Here is a 15,503-nt window from a genome sequence, read left to right as displayed (position 1 = left end):
ATGGGTCGTCTGCCTAAGAAGAACTCTATAGCCCTAAGCCCATCTGCATGCACTATACTTGTATATAGCGACGACACATCTAATGTAATCAGCCAGTAGTCATCCTTCCACTCAAAGCCCTCCAATTTCCTTAGCAAATCACTCGAATCCTGGATGTATGACTCTAGTGATAAAACATGCTCTTGGAGGAACGTATCAATATATATGGTGGCTTTCTCCAACAAACCCCCGCACGCCGATATGATGGTTCTACCTGGCGGCTTTGTTGCATCCTTGTGCACCTTAGGGATTAGGTACAATACTGGGGTCACAGGGTGGTCATTTTTCAAACACTTTAGCTCATCCATACTGAGCAACCCGCTGGAGCGCCATCCCATTAGTAGAGAGTGAAAGTCTGATTGTGCCTTCTTTAGTGCAGTGAGGTCGCAATGTCTATAGCAGTTTGGGTCATTGAGCTGTAGGTAAGCTTCCTCCATATATTGAGTTCTTGGCCAGAGCACAATGTTGCCACCTTTGTCAGATTGTCTGACAATTATATTTCCATCTGCATTCATTTTGGTGATCAATTTCCGATACTCATTGTTGTCATGATTTTTGCGATCATTGGCTTTCAGCGTCTTAATATACAGTGCCTTGATCTGTTTGACGGCAGCATCCTGAAATATGTCGATGTTATCATAGGGGGTTATGGGAGTGAACGTGGACCTAGGCTTTAGGTCACTAAGGCCACCAGTATGGATACTCCCCTCATTTTGCGTGCTTTGTGAATTTGAGGCCTCTGCACGCAAGACCGCCAAGTCCTGCATCAGCGGGATGTCGTGTACTGCCAGGCCTCGGGTGGTAGATTCCAAACCTGGCCTTTTAGTCGACCCCCGTGCCTTGCTGTTAGTAAAATGCTTCTTGAGTCTCAACTTGCGCGTAAATTTAAAAAGATCTATTCTGGTGTCCGCATAGTTGAGACTGCTTGGAGGGCAATATGATAATCCCTTGGACAGGATGCCGATTTCAACGTCAGAGAAAGCAGTGTTGGTCAAGTTAATGACAGAAAGACCATTATCCAGTGTTTGTTGGCCGCTACTTGGTGCTGTGCTGGTTACTTCTTTTTGTTTGTGTTCCAACGTTTGTAATTTCGCTTCTTCGGTTTTCCGTTTGGCGCTACATTTTCTGCGCTCTCGTCGTTTTTGGTTTGAGCTTTTTCTGGTAGTGGGTTGCGAGGGCGCAAGGTCTCGCGCCTGTCCTGCCTGACACATTCCAATTCCTCCTCCGGGGTCAGCCGTGTAAACCCCAAGCGCTCCGAGTATCTGCCAGCTTCAGCCTCCGATCCGCTGTCAACGGTTGAGCTCAGGTCTGTGAGGCTTGAACCCCCGGGCGAGGCGGACCGCGCTTGGGTGGTGTTGTGAGCCTTGTTCTGCGTTGAGCGTGAGTTCTTTAATTTGGAGGCTTTGATGGCATCAAACTTCCGTGCAAACGTGAAGATTCTCCCTTCACTATAATCAGTTTTGTCACGCTGAAACTTAAAAGTTTTGCGTTTTCTGATGATATCTTCTTCTTTTTGCAACCGTTGTACCATTGTCTCACGATATTTTTTACACTCCTCCTCAATGCTATTGTCATCCTCGCATAGGCTTGAAATTTCTGCCTCCAGCTCATCAATCTCTGCTTGCAGCTTCAGCCTGTCACTCTCCGCATACCTCACCAGCATGGTAACTAGGCGGCGCGATGAATCCAGGCTCCACTCCGCCCAGTCCTTTAACATTGCTGGATCCATATACTCATAACTGGGGGCGAGCATCACCCTAAGTCCGCGTGGTATGCGATTAACCTCTAAGTAACGGCTCAATGATCGATGTTCCCACCATTTAGACTGCTCTCTTTTTGAGAGCTTTTCCAGTAGCTTGAATTTATCACGGAGGTTGGAACCTCCCGCAGCATTGGCACCAGGATCTTCCGAAACAGTCACCGACGGCCCCCCAGCCGGGGAGTCGTCAAACGCTTCCAAAGCTGCAACCTCTCTCGCCTTACGTGCGCCGGCCGCCATGGTGTTACTGAAATTAAAACTAATGTCGCACTCACTTTTGAACGGGGAAACTGCGGTAATCGCGGCTCGTCCTCCGTTGTTGCACAACTCCTCCACCGGGACACTTCTTTATCCACAACTCGCCGTCGCAGATAGGCGGGCTCCAAAGGATTGGGACGGCCGTCCCAAACCGGCTACCAGCAAACCGCAGCAGCGAAGTAGTTATCCAGATGTCCGGGGGCTCGAGCAGTAACTCCCCAACGGGAGAAATAAAGACTTCCGGGTCACCGGACGCCAGGGTTTCCTGCTGCTCAGCCACCAACGGAGGAGGGGTCTTCCAGACGCCGGATAAACACTTAACCGGCTCAAAATGTATCCGCACTGTCCTTCTCACTGCGCCAGTCTGCAATCACCGAACCCACACAGGAAAGAACAGGAAGACCCAGAGTGCAGGTGAGTTTAGTTTATTCGATAGTACACCACGGCAGCATAACGTTTCGGCCTGCAAGGAGGCCTTGGTCACATGGCGCATTGAAAGAGGTGCATGAAATTTAAAGGGGACATTCACAATAGAGGGGAACATTTGATTGGTGAGTTTGAATGCAGTGGGAGTGTTAGCAAACTGCACCAGAAAAAAGTTTCTGCAATTGCACTTAATTTAAGGCGGGGAAACTCATGTCAAACATAAATGAAAGCCCTGGACAATTGGGCTAGGTGATAGCCTGGGACCGGCCTGGCATCTAAAATGGCTGCCGTGCACGACAAAATTGTGGCATTGGAAAAAAGGCAAGATGGCGCAGACAATGTTTATCAATAAGGATTCATTTATAACAAAATATTTTATCGCACTGACAAATTGGCGGTCAACACTTCCTGATTTCCATCGAATCGAACGTTAACAGACGTCACGCAGCAAAAAAAAAAAAAGCTCATGCACAGCCGCTGGAAGACATGTATCAACATATATGAGCCTCCTCAGCCACCCTCAGAAAACATAAGGGATTAGGATACGTCTCCCGCACCCCCTTATACCTAGTAATTTAATTAAAACGAAGCACAAAATGGCGAATTCCCGTTTCGCTACCAGTTTGCGGCCCAGTTCGCGGCCCGTGAAGCGCTTCTACCGTGAACATTTTTTTTTTTTTATTTTCCCCACGGGACCCTTTAATAACCCCAACAACATTCCTAGGGGGTCAAGAAGGGTATACCTTGCCCCCTTTCATTAAATTCCCCCTTCGTTTTTCACCTCTTCTTCTCTCTCGATCCTACTGAGAGATAAGATGGCGGCCGCTCAGGACTGTTTAGAATGTTGACAGACACCGGGGAGCCAATCAGCTTCGCATCGCAAAGTTCCGTTTCGCGAAAAGTAAGCGGACCGGAGCGCAGCCCGGAGCGCTGTTACAGATATATATCTTGTTTTGAACGTTAATTTCTCAAAATCCACTGGAGCACATATATTGAGACCTAGCAAAGGCACATCGGGCTAACAGTCCCTACAATTTTGCCAAGTTTCGTGCAAATCCATTCAGCCGTTCGAGCTAAAAGTGAGGCCAAAGGCCCTATGGAAATTAACATGGGAAAAACGCGTTTTGGGACCCCCCTTTTTTCTCGGCCCCCCCTTGACGAAACCCCCCCAAATTTTTAGGGGCTGCTCAGAAACAAAATGTGCCATTTTCCTGAAAATTTCAGGTGATTCCGTCCACAAACGCCAAAGTTATTAGACATAGAATTTTCAAAAGTCCCATAGACAAAAAATCCTAACTATATATACCTACTGGCGAGACAACAGTAGGTAATATATATACATACATATATATACATATATATATATATATATATATATATATATATATATATATATATATATATATATATATATATATATATATATATATATATATATATATATATATATTCCAAATATAGTTAGATGCACTAACTATATATCGCGGACCCGCAATCCACTGCTAATGATGTCACATATTACATCATTCATGACATGGTCAGTGACATCACTGATGACATCACTGATGACATCTCAAATGACATCACTGATGACATCTCAAATGACATCACTGATGACATCACTGACATCTCATTTGACATTACTGATTACATCACTGATGATATCATTTATGTGATAATACATCTTCAGACTCTAATATAACCTTAGATACACTCAGTGTAAACAGGCACTCACAGACTGTCACACATCCATGGAGTTACCCACACACCTAGTCAGTCATGCAAAGAATCAATCACACCTCCATTTCCTCAACTACACAGTTATACACACCTTACTTATTCAAACATATACTAACACATATTTACTCTCTTATACAATCCTTGATACAAGTTCACAATGATTCATACAGCCACTCTCACATTCACTGGCTCTTATGTTCAGTTATTTATATATGTCAACTCTCACATGGAGTGTGTTTTACATATGTACTTACTTTGACATGTAGAACTGAGATATCCATTCACTCACCAATATACTCATGCACACAGTCAACTGTCCATACAGCTGTTTCTACATGCACTTTTGAACCCATACACCTAGGGAATCAACTGCTCACACATCTATGCACAGAGTTATACACCTCCCAGCCACCCACACACATACTCAGTCTCCCATACAAATACTTGGGCAACCATTCAATAACCCATATAGTTACTGATATAGCTACTGATTTAAACATGCAGCAGTTTACAGAAGAACATAAATAATGATTGCCAAATTAAGACACTTTAATCACTAACCCATGCACTCAGTGAGACACATTTAATCATTCTCTCACACAGTCAGTCATGCACCTACTAAATCCTTCATCCAGACACTTATACATCCACTCATTCTTCAATATGTAAGACATATTTTGACTTTTCAGAAACATACAGTCACTGGGTGTTGTCATCAGTGATGTCATCAGTGATGTCATTTGAGATGTCATCAGTGATGTCATTTGAGATGTCATCAGTGATGTCATCAGTGATGTCACTGACCATGTCATGAATGATGTAATATGTGACATCATTAGCAGTGGATTGCGGGTCCGCGATATATAGTTAGTGCATCTAACTATATTTGGAATTTCAATGGTTTTGTGCGAGTAAAATAAGGTTTTTTAAATGCTAATCCCTAACTATATATGGTCTATAACCTATGGTTTTTTCAGTGAATTTTTAAGGTTTTGTAAATGCAAATTCCTAACTATATATGGTCTATAACCTATGGTTTTTTCTGTGAATTTCATTGGTTTTTAAAAAGCTAATATCTATAGCTGTAAAATATATTCTTTATTAAGTGACGTATCACGTAGCCCGTGAGACGCCTCATGATGCATCGCATAACCGTGACGTATCGTCTCTGCAGCGCAAACCAAACCCAAAACGTAAGCGCGCCAGAACAGGCTTAAAGATATATATATATTTTTTTAACTTTAATTAGACAAAATCCACACCTGCACATATCACAAACGTTCAAAAAACACAATATGTCGGACTCCCGTTACGCTGCCGGTTAGCTGCCCGGTTAACGTACCAGGAAGCACCTTTACCGCGAAAAATCGCAATTTTTTTTTTCACCCCCCAGGGAACTTTAATAGCCCCCTCATCAATCCTAGGGGTTTGCCTTACCCCTTTCATTCATTTACACCTTTTTTTTTTCCACCTCTTGTCTCTCGATCCCACAGAGAGACAAGATGGCGGCCGCTCCAGACTGTTTACAATGATAACAGCCAATCAGCTTCTCCTCAAACTCCCGTTACACTGCCGGTTAGCTGTCAGGTTAGCTGCCCGGTTCGCGTACCAAGACGCGTCTCTACGGCGAAAAAATCGGAATTTTTTTTTTTTTTTTGGGCCCAGCGTGGCTCTATAATATCCCCTCATCAATCCTAGGGGGTCAGAAGGGGTCTACCTTGCCCCTTTCCTTCATTTCCCCCTTTGTTTTGCCCTCCTCTTCTCTCGATCCTACCGAGAGACAAGATGGCGGCCGCTCCGGACTGTTTACAATGTTGACAGCCAATCAGCTACTCGTCAGACTCCCGTTACACTGCCGGTTAGCTTCCCAGTTAGCTGCCCTGTTAGCTGCCCGGTTCGCGTACCAAGACGCGTCTCTACGGCGAAGAAATCGGATTTTTTTTTTTTTTTTTTTTTGGGCCCAGCGTGGCTCTATAATATCCCCTCATCAATCCTAGGGGTCAGACGGGGTCTACCTTGCACCCTTTCCTTCATTTCACCCTTTGTTTTGGCCTCCTCTTGTCTCTCGATCCTACCGAGAGACAAGATGGCGGCCGCACCGGACTGTTTAGAATGTTGACAGACACCGGAGAGCCAATCAGCTTCGCTTCGCAAAGTTCCGATAAGCGAAAAGTACGCGAACCGGAGCGCTGCCCGGAGCGCTGTTACAGATATATATCTTGTTTTAAACGTTAATTTCTCAAAATTCACTGAAGCACATATATTGAGACCTAGCAAAGGCACATCGGGCTAACAGTCCCTACAATTTTGCCAAGTTTCGTGGAAATCCATTCAGCCGTTCGGGCTAAAAGTGAGTCCAACCGCCCTATGGAAATTAACATGGGAAAAACGCGTTTTGGGACCCCCCTTTTTTCTCGGCCCCCCCTTGACGAACCCCCCCCAAATTTCCAGGAGCTGCTCAGAAACAAAATGTGCCATTTTCCTGAAAATTTCAGCCAATTCCGTCCACAAACGCCAAAGTTATTAGGCATAGAATTTTCAAAAGTTCCATAGAGAAAAAATCCTAACTATATATACCTACTGGCTATCGCCAGTAGGTAATATATATATATATATATATATATATATATATATATATATATATATATATATATATATATATATATATATATATATATCCAAATGGGTCCTCACCAAGGCACTCGGAGCAACGTTCAGCCACGCTACCTTTAAGAAAACAGCAGGACCAGGTATTCCGTGAGTTGTTATTTTATTCAGCATATATATATATATATCACAAAACACCAGTTGCCCTGTAAGTAGTCGCATTCACCTTTATGCAGGTGCCCAGCGGCTATCAGAGCCTCAGCCTCTAAATGCACATAGTTTCGGTCAATTGACCAGAAAGACAGCGGGCACCCTAGGTAGCATGATTTAATTACTTATTTTACAAGTTCCAAGCACAGCTGTATTTCGGCAGAAAGCCTTTTTTCGAAGTGAAATAAGGCTTTCTGCCAAAACGCGCTAGTGCGTCTAACTTGGAAAATAAATAATTAAATCTCGCTACCTAGAGTGCCCGCTGTCTTTCTGGTCAACTGACCAAAGTTTTGTGCGCACATATAATTATATATATATTTATTCATTGATTAAACCAAATATTAAAGAAACGTTATAGCTAGGTGAATAAGTCATTGAAAACATTAACATGTTCAACTAAAAAGACCACAAATATTCACCAGTTATGGTTAGCAGAGCTAACTATACTTGAGCCCCTGCCATGCACTGCTTATGACCTCACATATTAGATCACTCATGACATGTTGTATGACATCATTTTGGACATCACTGATATATTCACCTAACTATACATTAGATGAACCTGTTTTTTTGTGTGGATTTCTAAGATTTTTTTCTGAAACAAAAACTGTTTTTTTTTATCGGACCCAACTATAACGGAACTTTAAACTTTGTGTTTTTTCACTGAATTTGGAGGGTTTTTAGCGTTAAATAATATTTCATTTCCAAACGTAAAGCCAAACTCGACACCCACCAGGCTGTGTGGCCATATCCCCAGCAGGCAGTCAGTCCCACACTGTGCACTGCCATTACCGTGTGCCGTACAAGGCCAGCCTTTGGGCCCTTAGTAGCCCATTCAGGGCCAAATATAAGAAAAATGGCCAGGGGGTCACACAGCCCCTCCCAAAGCCTTATTAGGCCCTAGGAATCCCATAACCCGGGCAATACTGATAAAAAGCAGGAGGGGACCATGTTTCCCCCTTCCCTATGCTTCATTAGGCCCTGGGCACCCCATCACCAATGGCCTTCTGCATTTTAAAGGGTATGTGGCCCACCTTGCTCCCTTCCTGAGCCTTAGTAAGCCCTGTGGACCCCTTCCTGAGCCTTATTATACACTGGCGGCCAGATCTCTCAGGGACCTATATTTTTTAAAGGGATGGGGGTCACATGGCCCCCTCCCCCAGGGCTGTTTGTAGGTTGAGCCTATAGCGGCAGTGCACATGCGCTGCTCGCTTTGTGAGGCATGCAGTATTCAGTATGGCGTGGAAGCTTCATGGAAGCTCTGCCCACTCTCTGCCCATCTTTTTCATTGGCTTAGTTCCTAAATGCTGCCTTCTGATTGGTTTTAGGCTTGTTAGTCCCTCCTCATGACGGCCATGTCATCATTAATATCCTTCCATGGCTACTGGACCCTTTACTTTGAGCACTATTTTCTTCTCGTGCCTCCCCCCACCTCCCGCAGTCCATGCCTTCTCGGCCCCCCACTCCTGTTCGTACCTTCTCGACCGCCCACACTCCCGTTTCCAATGCAATTGGTCTAGCGTAAATGCGAGTCCTATTGCATTGCACATACTTGTTAAACTATGTTTCCGCCATAGAAAAGGATTGGAAGATGATTTTACCCACTGTGTGACAGAATTCCTCTTCTTTCTGCTCTTTGTTTGTTGCTATGTGATATAGCGCTTGGCCAGAGGGCATTACAACAATTTACATAAGCTCCAGAACATATTACACAATTTTCCCGGTACGAGGGAGGATTCATTTTTAGTCCAGAATGACACAATACTGTGCCAGGTTTGGAGCCTGTTTCCCCAGTGCCAAGCTCGGTAGTTCAACCCATAGGACACATCTCCTCATCGTTAAGGGGCGACCGCATTAAAAAAAATAAACTCAGGGACGTACCTCTTATCAGTGGGTATGTGGCCATAATCTCTAGACCACTGACCACTCCCCCACCCCCATCCAGTGTGGAGAAAACCTTTACAGAAAGCGATCATTGGTCTTTCCTTTATGTCTACGTGGGGGTCGTGCGTTGATGACACAATACTGTGCCAGGTTTGGAGCCTGTTTCCCCAGTGCCAAGCTCGGTAGTTCAACCCATAGGACACATCTCCTCATCGTTAAGGGGCGACCGCATTAAAAAAAATAAACTCAGGGACGTACTTCTTATCAGTGGGTATGTGGCCATAATCTCTAGACCACTGACCACTCCCCCACCCCCATCCAGTGTGGAGAAAACCTTTACAGAAAGCGATCATTGGTCTTTCCTTTATGTCTATGTGGGGGTTGTGCGTTGACGACACAGAACACGAGGGAGTGTAACAGGAAGCTGGAGCTGAACAGCAAGACAGCAACACCATGGCAAAAAAAAACAGAGAAAAGGGGGCCACCCGAGTTTGTAAGTGGAAAAAGGAGCCGGGACTGGGAGAGAACGAGAGATGGGTGTGGGAATGGAGGAGAGTATGGGGAAAGAGGAGACAGCAGAGATTCTTCAACACAAGACTTAAGGTTGATAAGTGGAGAGAGAGTTCTGCTGTGATAAGTTATTGGATCAGATATTTGGTTGAGGGGCGAAGATAAATAATATAACTACAGGATAACAAAGTAGTCGCTTGGCCAGACTGTTGTATTATTAGAAAAGCAACACTTTTCAGCTGTATTTTACTCATATTTTTTTGGGAATGGGATTGGTGTGTGAATCTTAATCGTTGTTTTCTTCTTTCCTAGTTTTACAACGAGGCAGAAGCTCATAAATACACCCAAAAGTAAGTGACTGGATGGAGGTACTGCAGTGGTTAAGATGGTGGGTGATGTAGTCTGTGGGGTCGGAGTGACAAGCGGTGACTGGGCAATTTAAGGTGGAGTTGTTCCAGGGCGTCCAGGAGAAAAGGGTGACAGTGTTTCGACGAAGGAGAATATAAAATTAAAGCTGTGTCATCTGGAGTAATTAGTGAAGTTTTGGTGTAGTGTTAAGAAGAGGTGACGCCTGGGTAGTTGCTTGAATGTCTAGAATTGGCAATATAAAAAGAGTTTAAGCATTGACATTAATGCTTTAGAGGGAAGTCTAGAATTGGCAATACAAGGAGGTGCTGTGGGAAGAGACTTCTTGGTACCGCAAAAAAGTTTTGCTGGGGGAAATGTATTTTTTAGGGTGGTGCCATTGTGAGTCAGATCTCAACTGAATGTGACCTGATTAGACAGATCTTGGCTTTTTCCAAGCAATTCTCTATCACAGTTGAATAGTTTTGTTTGTCTAATGATTAGTATGGGGTTCAATGTTTCAATATGGAAAGTGCTTTTGGCTAAAAAGAAAGAGTTGGCTGGGGGTCGCAGAAGACAAGGACCCAGCGGACGTAATGCTCTGTTTGTGAAGTGGAAGCATATAGAGTAGAGACTTTTTGGAGGTGCTAGGTGAGGTACAGAACAGCCTGATGCAGTGCTGGTGAAGGGATCAATACAAAGTCATTTAACTCTAAATTTGTAGCTAGATATCCATAAAAGATAGCTGTCTCAATTAATATTCCTTCCATCATCTGTTGGCAAACAATTAAGCCCCCACCTGACATATATTAGTGTACACTTCAAATAAGCGTGTTATGTTAGATTTACTTCTCTATATAGCACAGGATCAGTGAGGACTTTAGCACCATTAGCTCCTCGTGCGACAATCCTTTTTAGGTCGAGCATTTGAGACCTCTTGTATATACTTTAGTATATACTTATTATATACTCATATGTGTAAGTACTTTGTGGGCTCTGGAAATCAGCCCTAGGACTTGTCTGCGTCAGCTTAGGGACTTTTTTTCTGTTCAACTGCCTCTATTGAACTTTTTTGATAGAAAACATCCAGCAGAAGTCAGGAAAACACCAGAATCTCTTTAACATTCTCTAGATTCCAGTCCATAGAAATTGTCTTCCACGAGCCCCCGTAAACAATAATATTTTTTTCAAATCTTGTATTTTCAGTGATATGACCACCGAAGGCCCTGATTTTTTTATTAAAAAGAGAGCTTTGGACTATATCATTTCCCCGCTGAAAGGCAATATTTATCTCCATGTGTTCCCATACCTGGTGTGTCACACAGTTTGATGCTTACTTTCCCTCCATGTTAAAGAACAGTAGATGTTTCAGCACCCAGGCTAATCTGCTGCATAGCAAAATATATATAAGGTTCCAAAGGCGAGACCGGTTGCATTGCAAATGCTTGTTTTATTAGTTGAGGCAGCCACACAATTTACTTCCTGACCTATTATGAACCTGGGGACACCATCGCCAGGGCCATACATGGCTCTGGAGGGGGGGTGTTCTTGAATGAGGCCCTGGGAGTGGGCTCCCTGGGGCCTATAATGCCCGGAGATGGGGGCACATGCCCCCTTCCCCTTAATGAAACAAAGCAGCCCGGCTGCCATTTTATTCCCAGCGGGATTTAGGCAAAAATTTGCTGACATTTTTTGTTTTTAGCTTTTTTTGTGTTTGGCCTGAGGGGGGTCCTTCTGGGGCTTAATTGGGCAGGGTATCCCTCTCTGCCCCCTTATATTTTTTTTAATTAAATATTTCAGGCAAGGTGACAAAGTCCTTGAGTCCTGTAATGGCTGCCAGCTTAATTTTTCTGATGATGTTGGCAGCCAATCAGAAAGCTTTCTCCCACCGGAGTTTGACTCCCACTGGAGCAAACTGCCAGAAGGAAAAAAAAGCTCCCTGGGCCAATTAGAAGGCTTGGCTTCATTTTTAAATTGACTTTCCACGAGAGTCCCTCGCGGACCTGCCATCCAGATAGACAAATATCTTTTAACCTAAATTTCTCAGAAACTACTGCACAGCTTTACACCTAATCACAAAAGCACAGTCTGCAGACCAAGATCTAGGATCCTGGCAAATTTTATTTAATTCCGTTCAGCAGTTTTTGCTGTAGCCCTGTCTAAAGAAGTCTACGGAAAATGCATGGGGATTTTGTCTTTTGGAATCCTCTTTTTTCTTTGCCCCGCTTGATCAAAACGTTCCATGCAGAAACAAGTAAACAAGTAGCAATTCTTTGGAAAGTTTTGTGGAGCTTTGTCAAATGGTGCCAAGGTTATTAACAACAAAAAAATGATTTTCCAATGGAACAGCTATCCTAATTATAACTTGCCACTATGTTAAAAAAATATATATTCAGAGAAATACATATACATATATACCCATATATGTGCATGTTAAATGAAGGATTGCACAACATAATCTCCCTGGACCTTTCTGTTCTAACCCAACAGTGGTCCCTCTGTGCTATATCTACTTCTTATACATGTGATTGTATTGGGCCATGCATTTAAAAAAATAGACCTGTGAACCTTTGAGTGTAACATACCTTAACATGCGTATATGTAAAGTGCATGATTACCCCTAGAGGTATCTTGGAGCGTAAATAAAAAATGTTTTTTGATACCCAACTCTATGCTTCAGATGGTATTGTCTTCTGAATGATGACAGGTTTAATGGACCCACTAGGATTTAAGCCTGTGACCATGATGTCAAATACAGATCACTGGAGTAGATTAATTAGTCAACCAGATCCATCTTTGTCACTAGACCTAGGAAACAACAAACATTTACATATCAGTTTTGTTCCTAGAATATTGAGTAATCCCGGTCCAAATAATTGCTTAATTCGCCCAGATTTTTGTGATATGCGGAAGGGCATGCCTCTTCTGAGTTGTGAATAGGCTCCCCACTTTTCATCCATGCTGAAGCCAATGACCTTTGTATTCCCCGGTACCCTGTTAGTCCAGTCTTACACCTCACACCCCCAGCAATTGTAATATAAGATCCATCTATATAACTAGAGATTGGCTGATCATGTCAATAGGGCTGAAGACATAACATAAAATATATTTCTTGCTTTGACAATACGTTCATGCATTCTTTCTATAGCACTACATACATAAGAGAAGAACTGTCCCCATGTTATTTGTGTACATTTATATGGCGCATTCCCAACATTTGCATTGTCCCAAAGCATTTTCACAATCAGAGTGCCCTCCACAGTTCTGGTATTCTTGTTGATTGCAGTAAAATTGGGTTACTGATGTTGCATGTGGTTCTGTTTCATATTGTTTTCAGGTGAGTATTGAAAAGTTGCACTGGACAGTGACACACAACTTTGGCATAGACCATTATATTTATTAGTAATGGATTACCTTGACGAGTGGTCATTTAGATTCTGTAATGGATCTCTGTGAGTCACTATGTGCATGGGTGACATTTGCTTCATTTTGCTGGATTGTACGGTTCCCCATTTCTCAGCTTGATGCGGTTGTTATGTTACAAAGCATCTTTACACATTATGTACCTTTGATGCTAATGAATGTGTATTTTTCTCTGACAGATTTAAGTTAACTTATTGAGGATGGTGGATATGTAAATTGGTGAGAGGATTTATGTAAGAAATTGGGTTGTTGGTTGACTGGAGTGTAAGCCCTGATGAAGCAGCAACCACAGTCCTTGGCAGGATAAGCCACAAGCAAACTCTAAATTAACTTGTATTCACCCCCTTGGTAGCTTCGCACTGAGCAGTCAGGCTTAATGTAGAGGCATTGTATAAAGTATTTGTGCAACACTTCAAACAGTAAATCACTGGAAACACACCCCAAAAGGAGCCTGTAACAGATTTTGATAAATAGAGATATGCGAGGGACTGGGCTGTGAATGCGCTTTGTGGTCAGGACTATGTGTTGTTTCCGAGGACTGTGGAGGCGATGAGAACTTTGCAACAGGGGCCAAAACATGCAGCAATAGCGATGTGTCAGTTCTGCTGGCGAGCCCACTTCCACAGGTCCTAGATTGGGTGGCACCCCTTGGCAGGTGAGACTCAAAGATGGCATAGTCTAGGTACAAGTGCATGGAGGTTGGAAGGCTCTTAAGTGCTGAGGCTTCAGATTGGGATGCCATCCAACTAGCCCTTGGAGTCACTCTGGGTCATGGGTTCAAGAGATGCAAGCTCTGTTCTTCTCACCAAGGCAAGAGAGCAGCAGGCAGCAGGTCAGCACAGCACAGCAAAGCAGGAGTCCAGCACCATGCAGGCCAGCAGAGTTGCAGTCCTGCAGCAGTACCACAATCCTTCTTCCTGGCAGAGTATACACAGGTCCAGAAGTGTACTGAGGTCTTTATTTTATACACAGTTGTGCCTTCTAGAGGCATGCCTTTGAGGTACACAGGTGCCTAGCCTTCCCTGCCCTGGCTTCAGACTAACTACAGGAGGTATGCAGCCCTTTATGTGTAGACAGTGCACAGCCTAATCATATGCAAATGCGACTGGGCCCAGCTCTTCCCTCCCATCCTGCCAGTGATAACCCACTCAGTCACACCTAAGCTCCCGTTGTATGTGGTCGTCTAGGAGGAATACACAAAGCCCATCTGCCACTTATACCCAGTTCTGTGATCAGAGACAGGCTGCAGGCACCAAGTGGCTAAGGGCCTGATTACAACTTTGGCAGTGTGGCTGTGAGTCCGGGTCCGCCCCGCCGCTGCACTTCAAAAGCCGTGATCGGGCTACTGCCAGATTAGGAGCTTTCTCCTATCTGGCGGGCTTTTTTTGTTTTTTCCATGGCGGTGCCTCCAAAAATGGGCACCACAATGGGAACGCCAAAAACTGTTCCTGTGTGGCATGCACTTAAAAGTCCATGCCATGCAGGAACTGCACTGCTTGCGCACAGGGGGGAACTTGTTGTGAATGCACCCCAGGGTACAGAGGCCCTGTAGGGCCCCCTTTGTTTCATCTAAGCCAGGGTGTTTATGGAGGAGGTACTGCCATGAAACCCAGGACAGAGAGGAAACTCCAAATATGGTTTGTGGGACCGTGACAGTCCCACCAAGCATACTGATGCCTCCTGACTGCTGCACTACAGACAGGGAATGGCGATTCCCCAGCGACTGCGGTGGGGCAAAGGGAATCCAACCACCCTAATCATGATAGGGCGATTGATAGACCGTCACTGCCGTGCCCCCACGAGTCAGACTCATAATAGGCCCCTTAGGCAAGAAAATGCCAACTTCTAAAAGTGGCATTTTGAGAATTACAATTTAAAATCCTACTTCACCGTAACTTAAGATTTTAAATTAGGATTCCAGGGACACCAAACATGAACCAGCTATATCTTCCCATTTGGAATTTACACTTATAAAATGTAATAAGCTAATTCCAATGTTATTTTATGGGCGATATAGGCCTTGCAGTACTGAAAACCCAATTTAAAAATGATTTTTCATTACCAGGGAAGGTAACATTTTAAATTACATGCCCTGCTTTTTAAATACATTGCACACTGCCCTGTGGGCTGTGTAGGGCCTACCCTAGGGGTGACATATGTATTTAAAAGAAAGATTTGGGCCAAGCAAAAGGTTTACTTTGCCAGGTCGAAATGATACTTTAAACTGTACACACAGGCTCTGCAATGGAAGGCCTGAGGCATGTTTAAAGGGCTACTTAAGTGGATGGTACAAGCACTGATG

This window comes from Lissotriton vulgaris, chromosome 4_1, assembly GCF_964263255.1.
Source record: "Lissotriton vulgaris chromosome 4_1, aLisVul1.2, whole genome shotgun sequence".
Classification (NCBI taxonomy): domain Eukaryota; kingdom Metazoa; phylum Chordata; class Amphibia; order Caudata; family Salamandridae; genus Lissotriton; species Lissotriton vulgaris.
Note: the sequence above shows the minus strand (reverse complement) of the source record.